This window comes from Castanea sativa, chromosome 11, assembly GCF_040712315.1.
Source record: "Castanea sativa cultivar Marrone di Chiusa Pesio chromosome 11, ASM4071231v1".
NCBI classification, from domain to species: Eukaryota; Viridiplantae; Streptophyta; class Magnoliopsida; order Fagales; family Fagaceae; genus Castanea; species Castanea sativa.
Window position 1 is genome coordinate 49,525,458 of NC_134023.1, and position 13,896 is coordinate 49,539,353.

Here is a 13,896-nt window from a genome sequence, read left to right on the forward strand (position 1 = left end):
ACTGTCACTCTTCAGTAACGTTGGTCTTGACTACTGTTTTGTAATCATTATACTCATGTGATGTTCTTTTCATTTATTAATACTCCCTACCTCCATTTCTCCCAAAATAATAATAAAACCCTTCCAACTCTCCCTTTGTCTCCGCTTTTCCACAAGGGGTGTCATTTGAACTATGTTTTCCTTATTCAAAAATTGATAGTGAGAAAAATATAGTAGTTTGCTGTTTCGATAACATATAGGAATATTTTCCATTTTTTTTGAATTTACCAACTGATTTTAAAAAATTGAGCTGTGTTTTCAAATAAGACCAAGCTACAAGAGAAAATTGTGAGTCATTATTATTATTATTATGACTGTGATTTGAAGATATAACAGCAAGTTAGGTGCTTACATATAAAAAGGATTTGAAACAGCAAAATTTCTATACAATGAGCTAATTCCAGCAGCATGGTTGCAAGAATTAATTCTCTTGGCAATATTACCTCTATATCACCTTGAGCCAAATTTTACTCTGTTTAAACAATATTTGAAGCACATCAAATACATCATGTCATCAACACAATTTGAGATACAAAGATGCAATTTATTAGAATGAAGAAAATGTTGAAGGAAAAGTCACATGTTTTTTATTAAAATGCAAAAGCCATAAATTAAATATCGAAGATCCTAAGAGCAGATAAAGGGTAAAAAGAGGAAATGAGAAAAATACCAGTGACTTCAGTCAAATAAGCCTTGGTATCCATTCCAACATCCTGCAACCAAAAAGAGAGGAAGTTCATGTTTAAAAGAATCGATCTTACTCGTCTAGGTGAAGCCTTCACCTTGAAAACCAACTTCTGCCAGAAATGATTTTACTTATATAACATAATTGGAAATTTTTTTGAACAATGAAGAAAAAGGGACCAATTTGTGTAAAGACCTTATAATTTTACTTTGGAACTCTAATCACTGGAAATAAAATCATTTATTCTCTTCTGTCTAATAGCTGTTGTTGTCTAGTATTCAATTTAAAAGCCATTAGAAAGGTTATGAACTCCTGTTCTTGAGAATAGAAGGTGCTAGATTTTATTTTATTTTTGGAATACCAGGCAGAAATTTCATTGAAACCAAGCCAAAAACAAGCAACTCAAATACAACAGCAAGTCTGAAGCAGCCGACAGAGCACAAAGACAATTACAACTCAGGACAACAAAAGAATGACTCTTTACAGCAGCAATACAAATACACCAGCAAGCCTGAAACTATCTGACAGAGCACTAAACAAAAAATTCCAACAAGGTGTTAGATTTATGCTAAACAACCTTAAGAAATTAATCCAAAGATGAAAGAAATGCCTTCTTTATTAAATAACAGAAATCTCCAAGCAACCCTTGTTCAACGAAGTCTTACTGGTTGAGAAGTCCAAAAATCATTCACCATGAAATTAAGCTATCCTTAAAAGCAAGTAATACTTTGAGTGGTAACACCAAGCTATAGCTTTCATCCATGGTAACCTATCAGACCAAAGTTTTAGAAATAAAAAGGTGAATAAGTGAGTGAATAAGTTTTCCACCATATTTCAAAATAGGAAAAAGTTTTGAGAGGAAATGAGGATCCATAGCTAACCTCAAAACTTGGGAATAATGCTTTGTTGATGATGTTGCCTATCATATTTCCAGTAAAAAAAAAATTTAAAACTCAAAAATTGAAGCCAAACCTATGAGGAAAGATTTAATGTGGTAAGGAATGAGACTTGTTTCTGTGTAAACTTCACATGGTCTAGTTTGGAAAAAATCATGCACTTTCAAATTCTTGCCTGCTTTAGTATTCATTTCTCCTCAGGTTTTTGCATATGGAGCCCAATAAATGATAAACTCATCAGCCTGAAACCAATGGGTAAATATAAGAGTGAAAGAGATTAGTATCTGAGAAATTTGGTTCTGTAGTATACTGACTGTATATTTGGACCTAGTCTTTTTGTTTGATAAAATACTTACTTATATACTGATAAAAAAAAATACTTGATAAATTTGGAGGGATATGAGAAACCTGTATACACACTAGAGCTAAATCCTTCCAAAATAAATTTCAATCTCTGGGATTTAAGTAGCTTATTGCACTTGTGACCTATTTCCTCCTGCATTTTTCAAATAAATTCATATTATTTTGGTTCACAGGAATTAAATTCCTCCTCTTCCTCTTCCTTTCCCATTCAATAGATAAAGCTAAAATGTCTCAAAAAAAGCACTATGATGCAAACACATCTTGTTTGCTATACAAGCTGGTGAAACAGCTCCCACATTACTAGGGGAAGTATTATTGGATATTTAGAGGGGAAAAAAAGGACATACAAAAATTATACCTAGAAACAGAATTAGACAGGAGAAGTAAAAGTTGCAAATATAAAATACTAAAATATACAAAATCAGTAGTTAAAAAATTGCGATTTTAGATAAGTAGGCTTACCTTTCACAAGAGTCTTGAGGCTATATGCAAACTGTATGAAAGCAATCATGTCTGTATCTCAATGTACTTTGAGATCAAAAGCACTACATCACTTACACATAGGGCCCTATATTTATTCTCTACTTCTTGTCTTGTGCTGATGCATGTGAAATACAGTAAAACAAGAATTGATGTTAGCATCTGAAGATGCAAAGATGCGAAAGAAGAAACAAAAGAAGCACAAAGGACACTTGAGAGGGAGGTTAGGATATTGTACATGAGTTACCTCCATTGATGAATCACTTGAGAAAGCCACATATTGTTGTTGAAAGCTGGCTATATAAATGTACATGATAAAAGTCTGCAGTACTCGCATTGAATGATGCATCAGGTTCTACTGTTACTATCAGTAGAAAAACTAGTTTTATATAAAAAAAAAAAAAAAAAAAAACAAGGATTTGTCTTGACTGCAGTATTTAGTCTGTAATGACAATAAAAATAATGAATCGGTGGTTTTGACAATAAATATAATGTATATTTGGTGTTATAATTTATAAAACAGGTCAGTGGTAGAATTCATGTTTTTTTAGCTCAAACCAGCCAACAATATTAAAATCAACAAACTGAGAAAACTTAGATAGTTCAATGTTTCGGTAACATATAGTAACATTTCCTTCTAAATATCAACTTATCAAGCTACATTTCAAAATAAAACGATGATGCTTGAACATTATATTTTGCTACAAAGCATGATCCCATTGTGATTTAACTGAGATAACAAATTGTGATAAATGGCATTATCTGTAGACATAACAAAAAATTGGAAGCTTATATATTTAAAAAGGAATTGAATACCTGTACAATGAGCTGAATCTTATGGCACGGTTGCCCAATTCAATTCTCCTAGTAATATTGACTCTGTTTACACAATGGGTAATGAAAGAAAGTTCACATTAATTTTTTTTCCAAAACATAATTTAAAAAATGAGAATATTATGAGCAGATAAAGGGGGAAAAGGAAAAGAAAAGAAAGGAGATAGTACCAGTGAGTGAGTTGTTGAGTTGTTGAACAATTGCAGCACCCAAAAGCTTTAATTAAGTCCCAATTCTTAAGAGCAGGTTTCTTCGCTTCTTCATTTGGTTCTTCTTCATCTGAAATTAAATCACCAAGAAATACAGACGTTGAGAGAGAACAATGGAGAAGAAGAATTGGGCTTTTGGATTTTTTGTTTTTTAATCGAAGGTTGAGAGTAAAATAGTGACTTTTATATACCTGACTATTCTTCTTGTGGATACAGAACCAAATTGGGAATGTGCGAAATTTTATGCCAATCTTCTCCGATTTGCTTCTTGCATCTTTTCAGTAAGATGGGACATCTTCTAATCTCTAGTTTTTGCAAAGAGGTAAGGGCACCAATTCCTTCTGGCAATGATTCCAAATTAGGGCAATCCCAAATTTGAAGTGATTGAAGAGATACAAGTTTGCAGATCCACTTCGGTATATCTATCAAACTAGGACACTGCCAAATATGGAGATTTAATAGAGAGCTGACGTATTGAAGTCCCATTGGGAGAGAGACCAACTTCGGAAGTTGATGTAATAGCAAAGAGAGAAGGGTCCTAAGTCCTTGCCATTCCATCCCATCCCAATCATTGGATAAATCAACCACCTCAGAGTTCTGAACATACAGATCTTGAAGTGCAGTAAGATACCGCATGCCTTGAGGAAGACGACAATTGTCTAGATATAGAGTATGGAGAGAAATGAGATTTCACAGGCACTCCTCTGGCAAAGCTTCTTCCGTGTTAGTTATTTTCATCAAACGTAATTTGGAGAGAGGGGCAACAATTGTAGAAGAAGAAGAAGAAGAAGAAGAAGAAGAAGAAGCGATTGATGGTAGATTCCCTGAAGAAGCCTTGTTGTTTATCATCATCCTCTCCAATGACTGCTTCAAGCTACAATTACTTAGCCTCAATTCTTCGAGATATGGAAACAAAGGAAAGGAAGTCAGTTGAGGGGAATTAACAATTTCTAAATCAAAAAGACGAGGAAATGAAGGAAGAGAATCCCCCTTCCCCACCACCATCCCTTTAAATTAGGGCAATTCCAAATATGGAGTTTCTCCAAAGATGGGTAGAATAAAGAATCACCGTTATTTCTCTTTGAATCTGATATGTGCTCTAAACAAGAGTAATTCTTAGGTACTCCCGGAGGGAGAATGGTGCTCCCTTCTCTCACATTCATGGTGGGATTCGCTCATTAAATTCATGGTGGGGTCCACAATGAATGTGAGAGGAGGGAGCACTATTTCACTATACTCCGGGACTACCTAAGAATTTTCCTCTAAACAATCCAATCCGCATAAATAGATAATTTTGAGAGAAGGCAATTGGTCCAACGGTGGAAGATATTGGCATTTTTTTACATGAATCTAATTTAAATTGGACAAGATTTGTGAGTGATGCAAGCCAACATGGAACTATCACTCCCCTCTACTGCTTTAAACTCAATGCTTTGAGATTTATATGTGGTTGCAAGTCTTCCACTGACATGTCATCATGACCAACACCCATCTCATCAATGTCTTCTTCTATCCAATTTAAGTCCAACCCATTAAGGTGTTGTTTCTCTTTCAAATTTGCATCCTTATACTCTAAGGTGGAGTTTGGATAGCGCGTCCATGTCCAGCATCCACGTCTGGGCTTCTATTTTTTTATTTTTTTTTTCAGCGCGTCTATCACTGTTCATTAGTCATAAACAGTGATTTTAGGCCAATGAACAGTAATTTTTGACATGAACAGTACTTTTTACACATTTAAAAATTATTTTGTTATAGTGTTTTCAGTTTTTAGTTTTTAGTTTTAAGCAATAAGTTCTATCCAAACACACTCTAAAGGGGCATCTTTTACTTGTTTGAGATTTTCAATTAACAAATTTCCTCTTAGCTCATTTAGCCTGTCAAGTTCCTTTAATTCATCGTAGCTCCTAGGCACTGAATCAATCCTACCCTTACTCATCACAAATCTTGACAATGTTTGTAGATTAGTCAATTGCCCAGTCCATTTGGCATATGAGTCAAACCCAAACACCTACCAATCTCAAGAAACTTGAGACCGACTAATTTGTTAATATCTCTTGGCAATTCTTTAAGATTATAACACCTAATGAGTTTAAGTGTTTGCAAATTGTATAACTCTACAATAGAATTAAGAAGCATCTCAATGTCTCTATTGTCAGAAAGATCAAGATATCTTAGACGCTTCAACTTTTTGATAGAATTTGGAATTGTTTTAATCCCCATGTTATGCAAATCCAACAAGTGTATGAACTTAAAACTTACAATAATGTCACTACAAGTTGAATGGTCCAAATTTATATTCCTATACTTTGGTTGACATGGCAAAAGAAAAGTCTTTATCCTTCTTGCTCTATATAATGAGGTCGGAATTTTCGATAATGAGTACAATGTATCCCCAAATGACACATTATGAGTTTTCTTGTCAATATCTTTCTCTTTTAAATAAATGGTAATGCTCTCTAATCCCATTTCTTTTATTGCTAAATCATGCATGAGATCATGTATTTTGAATTTTGAAATATTACCAAGTTCATCTTCTTCAACTTCTTGAAAGAAAGATCTCCAAAGCAAATCCATAAAATACTCATCACCAACATCTTTTGGACATTTCTTTTTGTTATACAATTTGATGAATCCTTGCGCCATCCACATATAAATCAAACTCGTATTTTCAATCTCATAAACCTTTGGAAATATACTACAAAAAGCAAAGCATTGCTTCAAATGTGATGGGAGATAATCGTACACTACATCAAAATAAGTCTATTACATCAAGTATTAATACAACAAAATTAGTATAGTGGTATTAGACATAATATCACATCTAAAAATTAAAAGTCGTTGCAATAGTAACTTAAAAATATTAAATTATTACATTAATAATAATTAGTTGTAATAATTTATAATTTTCAGTTGCAATAGAGATTTTAATACTAAATTGAATTTAGAAATTTTTTTGCAATAACTTAAATTAAAGAAATCAATTTTTTTTAATAACTTAAATTGAAGAAACCATTGTAATAACTTGATACTAATTATATACTTTGCGATATATTATAATAGAAATTTCAAAGAGATGGCTTATTGCAACAAATTTAACATTGCAATAACTAAAATATCAATTATTTTACAATTTATTGCAATGACAAGCATGAAACTGCAATGAATATATTATTACAATGATCTAATTCCAATTATTTTACAATCTATTGTAAAACAAAATATGGGAAAAATTAACTATTACAATAAATATACCGTTGCAATAATTTGAACCCAAATTATTTTTGTCAATTCTTTACAATCTATTGTAATAAAATTCATGAAATAACAGCCTATTACTACAAGATATTCGAAGTAATAAATTGTTTATTGCAATAGCAAATATATTATTACACCAAAATTTTCATTAAAATATTTAAGGTTTATTGCAACAAAATTTTTTTTTAGGACAAACTTATTACCTCAAATTTTATTACAACACTTCGCATAAACTATTGCAACGACGTCGATGTTATTGCAACGATTTTTTTTATTGTAATAAACATTTTTTGTTGTAGTGGTAACTCAACTTTAATGTTTGTAAAAAATCATTGTCTTCCTCAGATATATTCAAAAGTTCATTATCTTTGAATAATTGCCACTCTCTTACAGATTTTTTTAAATACAACAGACCTCCTATTGCTCTTATAGCAAGCAGAATCCCTCCACACTTCTTTAGAATCTCATTCTCAATTTTTTCAAAACTTGTAGTCTTCAATTCTTCCCCCTCTTTAAACGCCATCTTCTTCAATAAAGACCAAGACTGTTGATCATTAAACCCCTTAACAAGTGCAATTGCATAGATTTTGTAATCTCTACCACTTTTTTAATGTGTGTAGTCAATAATATTCCATTGCCTCTTACGCCACCCGTCAAAATATCTTTCAACCTAAGCCATTTTTCACAATTCTCATTCCACACATCATCCAACACAAGCAAGTATCTTTTTCCATTAATTTCTTTTTGAAGATCATTGACTAATGTGTTCATTTCAAGGTCTTTTCGTTTCTCATTTTTTGTACATTCCAATATTTTCTCAACAATTATCTTCACATCAAAATTGTCAGAGACACACACCCACAATTTTAGTTGAAAATGGTTCTTGATTTCTTCATCATTGAAGACAAGTTGAGCAAGTGCCGTCTTTCCTAGTCCCCCGATACCAACTATCGGAAGGACAGAAACATTCTCCTTAACATTGGGATCCAACAGAGATTCAATAATGGCATTTTTATCCTCCTCCCTCCCTATAACAGCTTCAGCATGTACATGAGAGTAAGTCTGCTCTTTTATCTTATACTTGCCTTGTTCCTCCTCAGAACGCTCCTCTAAATGGAACTTCCTATCAGCTGCAATAGCATCAAACCTCTCCTTCATGGCCTTAACCTCAGGACCCATTATAAGACCATATGCAAGCTGGTTAGATTTGGAAAAGAAGATGCGTACCTCTTTGGCCTTCTTGCCACGAGTCATTACTTGCCGTCACAAGGCCTCAGTGGAGATTTTATCCAATAAGTCATCCAGGAAACCATAATCCAGGAAACCATAATTTCACTGTAAAAAAAATATAAATTATCCTAAACTATAAAGTGTTAGATTTAAAAGTAGCAAAGGTAAAAATCCCTAACGTTACCCAAGAGCAAAAATCCCTAATGTTACCCAAACCAAAATACATAGATGATAATATGAGACAAAGCATCCAAAGAAAGACAATAAACCAATCTATCCTTCAATAGGGATCAAAGGAAAACCCTAGACAATTTAGCAGGAGGAGAAAATTTTAAATATAGAAATTCAAATAGGAAAAGCACCGGAGAGAAGTTACAGGAATTGAAAATAGTGGTTGAAGTGGGAAATAGTGTGCTTACCTTCCAAATATACTACTACAGAGAAGGGATGGGGGCAGGAAAAACAATCAGAGTAGCAAGGATGGGGCAAAGTACGCATAGAGCATATGGCAATTAGAAGGGAAGCAATAGGGTAGAGAATGAACAATGACAAATAGTTATTCTAGAAGAATTAATATTAAACAAATATGCAAATTTCAAGCACAGAGAAATTGATTTTGAAACGTAAAAGGAACAGATCTGCAGAAATTGAATTCATCATCTTATTCTTTATAGGACCTAGATTAAGGAAAAAGGTCCAATTTGCTTTTTTATTCCCACGCGAAGCCTTCATTGAGAGCCTCAATGAGAGAGAGTATACAAAGCAAGACAATGGAGAATGTAGTTGCCAATGCAGCAAAAGAAAGAAGTGAGTGATGATGAGATGCCATGATTGATTGATTGTAGGAGAAGCGATGACGAAAATTCGCAAGATTATGTGTACGCATTGTGAGCCTGTGGCCTCTATTATATTCTCACAAGGAGTCTTTGTTTGTGCACCGTCAATAATTGCTTCATGATCTATGGAGTTGGAATTCAAATTATTAAAGGACTCGACATGGCTTTTGTACACTTTCTTCTTTTGTCAAGAATATCTGATTACTGAATCACTGGTTTTGATAAAAGGTTTTTTGCTTGGATATGGTTGTGGTGATTTCAGAAACAGGTTTGACCCAGTTCACGTGAATAATGGATGTCTTGTCCCTACACACAAGTTCGCGTGAATAACATTTTGAGAGAAAAACAAAATATGGACAAGGCTTAGGTCTTGTTTTTTCGGAGGCAAATAGGTATGATCTCAGATATCTATTTGGGCCATTCAAATACATCATTCAATTTGGGCCATTTTTTGACAATTCTTGGCCTAAACTGAATGAACTGTTTCGTGTTTGATAGGGAGAACCAAGCAAGCAAGGTGTTTGGAACCATGATTGCTGGATGGCATGAAAAAATGTATGTTTTTCCTTTGAATCATCTTTTGGGTTGATTTGAATTCACCTGTTCTATATATGTCCTTTTGATATTGCATTCCATATGTTTAATGAAATTCCTTCTATATTTGGTATATGATCTTTTCATTCATTATTTTTTTCCTCCACTACAACAATGTTGGCTTTTTTTCAAGGGTCAAAATGCTCGAAAAATGTATAAAAACAATCTCTATAAAAATTATTTTAAGAGCCTAACCGACCCTCAATAATCTTTGAAACTTACGAAGTCAAAAATGAAATTTCAACACAATTAGTAGCCCTCAAAACAAGTGCTCTATCTTTTATTGAGGATTGCCAGCCCTTGAAAACATTATAACAAGGGTTAAAAGATTTAAAAGTACAATTCTTGGTAAATAAGATTATTTTAGAGACTTCTAACCCTCATAATAAGTTTTTTTTTCTTTAATTTAAAAAAAAAAAACCACAATCATGCACAAGAACCACACATTACAAAATCTTTATACCAAAACACAAATATTATGTAATCGGGTCCAAATCTCATTCAATGTACTACAACCACACACATATATCAAAAATCCAGATCCTTGCACACCTCAAGTTCTCATGGTAGTACTTACCATTAAAGAGGGAAACACCTAAAAACCAAGCAATTCTACACAAATCCAATTCTATATTCTAAGTTTAACAACATAATATAGGTCTGTTTGAAATTCGCTTATATATATATAACTGAAATCTCTGAAGCTCTCACAATTTTCCATGTTAGCACAATATTTAAAAAAAAAAAAACATAAACACACAAAAAAAAAAACTTTTCTGAAACCAAAAAATAAAAAATAAAAATGAATGCAAAAAGAAAAAAAAAAATCTTTTCCAAAACCCAATAAATATAAAACTAGCCTTCTTCTTCCTCCAAAACGTAGACCCCTGTCATTCCTCTCTCTTCTCTATTTCTCTGCCCTCTCCTTCCCCAAAACCCAACACTGAAAATCAATCTCACCAAGAAGCCATCCCCACATTGTTAGGTCCAAAATTGAAAGAAGGCACCACTAATCTCCACCTTTAAGCGCTGATAACAGCCATCAAAACTAGGCAAATTGCATCAGATGGTTGAATTAGAACTTTGTTTCAGAAAATTAGGGTTCGTTTTCTTCTTCTTCTTCTTATTTTTTGAGACTTTCGATAAAAATTGCATAAAGTTGATTTTTTTTTTTTTATTATCAAACCTGGGGTTCAATTCAATTAATTAGCTAAAATCATTGGTTGACTTAAGAGTACATATCATTACATGTTTACAAAAGTAGACAATTATCCGTATAGCTTAAATATAATTCGCACAGCATATAGATTAACAACAATGAAGCCTTGCTTCCAATTTTGTAGTTGCCAACAACAATTCTAGAATGTCAATGATTTAAACCGCAATTATAGTCTTCTAAGATTAGGATTTTTAAACATCCCAACCTAGATTGTGGTTTCTTTTAGAGAAACCTTTAAATTTAACATAGAGCTAAAATAGGGACACCAATTTGGTAGCATTTTTTTGGACTTCTTTTTTGGGTAGAGGGTAGAGTGGGGGAGAGCAACAACCCAAGTTCCAATGACTATGAGTCCGTTTGAGTTGTAAAGGAGGCCATAGGCCTTAATGTAATAGACCATGGGTTTGTGGTTTGAAAAAGAGTAGAAGACTGTTAAGTCAGTTTGAATTGGAAAAGGCTATAAGTCTCTTTTGAGTTTCCATTTTTCAGCAAAATCCCCAAAATTTTGGTGGAACGTAACGATACATACTAGACTTCAGAGATTATTAATAGATCTTTTTGACTCTTAGCTTTGTCTTCAAAAAATATTTAAACTTTGTTTTGAACTTTTTAAAAAACAACATTCTTTTGGCTTCAAAAACAGAGAGAGACAGTATTCTTTTGAGTTTTATAGATTTATCTTCAAAGAGTATTAAAAATTCTTATATTCTTTTTGAGGAAAAAACTTTTTTTTCTTATGAGTTCTTTCCTACAAAGATTAATAATTCTTTTGGTTTTAGCCTTGCCTTTTAAGTAATATTAATAATTATTTATCTATCTAAATCACTAACATTTTTTTAGTTTTAAAATTTTATGATCTTCAATCAGATCTGAAGACCCTCACACAGATGATAAAACCTTTAGATTCGTGATCTCTTCAAGAATCACAAAACTTTGATACAATGCAAGGTTAGCTTTTCAAAGGTTAGCTGGTATGTATAAGAATTGGTATCCCTTGTGAAAATAGGCCAACCCTAAGTTTTTGACAAAATGTCTCAATGAAATTAGAATCAGTGTAGATGAAAGGCTTGGTCAAAAATTTACATCTGTTTTGTGAAAGTCCTTTATCTTGGATTGGTAAAAATTAGAATATGTTTGGATTGGTTGAAAAAGTCTGAAATTTTTTATTGCTCTCTTTATATGAGTTTTATGCTGTTAAGTTTTGTATTTCAAGTTATTAGTTGCTATAAGTTGATTGTTTTGGGTTATCTTTGAATTAGAGCTGGTACTGTTGGTGAGAATTTGTATTGCAACTCCTAACTAGAACTGTGAGTTATAATTTTGTTAATAGAGAACTGTAAGTTTTTAGAATTTTGGTTAAGAGTAATCATTTTTACTGATAAGTTCTTTGGAATTTTGGTTTTCTTTTTAAATGTTGTACTTTTATTTAAACAATCATTTTAAAAGGCTGGAAATGATGTTGCAACCAATGACTTCACTACATAAAATTATTTTTATTTGAATATATGTTGCGTAAATGGCAAAGCTAGGTAATAGTACTCTAATGCTATGCTTTGGATGTCACCTTATAATGTTAGGTTCTGTCAAAAATTTTCTTATGGAATAGATGTATTGAACACATCTATATATGTATGTGGGACTGACCTATATAAGCTCCACATACATATTCATATTGGTATATTCAATTTGTGTTTGCCTATTGGGTTTGTGTGTGACCTTGAGTCCTTTCTATCTAATTGTTACTCTCTCTCTCTAAACACTACATACTTTGATATGTTGAGTTATTTGGGTTTTGTTTGAATGGTTTCACTGTTTTTTGCAGGTAATCTTGTGCCAATTAGGGATTGTTGCTTTACTCAAATTTGTATCTGTTGACCCTTCTAAGAAGCCTTCAAATAGGTCTCTGAAACCTGATCAGAGCATGATTTGGTCGCACTAATTCCTGCAAGCCTAAGTATGAGTCCTCCATGACTAGCGGTTGCACTTCAAATCCAAGGTTTTCTTTCTTCAATTATATTGAATTGGGAAATTCTTGCTCTTTGTATTATAGATTTATGTTGCTATTGACTTATTGGGAATTGAAACATGTCCTAACATGCCTCTAGTACACCTAACAATATCATAAATAAAATGTGTTAAATGGGAATGAAAAGACTATTTTTACTCCCATTTAGAATTTGTACCCTACAACGTATTAGGTGTGATGCAAAGAATCTTTTCGTTCCCATTTAGAACATGTACACTACCTATTTGAAAAAAAAATCTCACTCCCTTTTGCTTTTTTATTTATTTATTTAGAATTTGATAGTTATACTTGCATTTTTTTAAGTTGACTTCATGGTTTGTGTCTCTTGGTTTTAGTTGTCATAGGAATTGCTAACACGCTGAAACACCACCCGTGCTCTCATCCTACATTAAAGAAAAAAATGTCATTGATTGTTAACTAACCAAGCATGGCAGGTGTCCAAGAAAATAATATAGTAACATTATCCCATTGCTTTCAATTTATTTCTCCTTCCCCTAATTCCATGCAGATACTTTGACATATTTTATCAAACAAGTCTATGCATTACACCACAATGACTCACTAAATGCATTGTATGTAATTGTGGTAGATTTGGTTTTGAATTAGAAGTGGTTTTATAGCGGTTGAAACCCTAATTTGGGTCCATTTCTATATACAACCCTCTGTATACATCCATTGGTAAGGTTTTTGTTTTCCCTTTTGAAAATTTGGATTTTAAATATGACTTAGGTTTTGATGTTGTGGTGGATTGGTTTTGATTTAGGAAATTGGGTTAGTCTATGGTCAACATGAAAGGGGTTGCCTAAGAGATCATTTGGGAAGAACATGCACTTGGCATTAATTTGTAATGCGTATTTTGTTGTTGTTGTTGTTGTTTTTTTTTTTTTTAATGTGGTTTTGTGGACAATTATCAGTGATTATTAACCTCTTATATGGTATATGTATACATGTTATTTTCAGATCTATAATTGATGTTTTGGTCAATTTCACCATTGCCTTTGGTGATTATTATGTATAGGCTACACTTACGTCATCAGTTGAAGGAGTGGTGTTCCTTTGCAAAGCAGCCAATAAATATAAAGCTATCAACTTCATTTTCTTTTGTTCTTCCATGAAGATGAGGGGGATTCATGTTCACTAAGTTTGATGTACAGGTTTAAAGAAAAGAGATGAGATTCTAGAAGGAGAATGTTTGGATCTAGATTGTCATAGCATTGAGCAACCGTGATA

General features: G+C 32.7%; 1 pseudogene; it reads right to left on the bottom strand.

Annotated features, from left to right (window-relative positions):
- Positions 1-57: 57 nt before the first annotated feature.
- LOC142616644 (putative disease resistance protein RGA1) lies at positions 58-8,090 on the bottom strand (annotated as a pseudogene).
- Between the last annotated feature and the right edge of the window lie 5,806 nt (positions 8,091-13,896).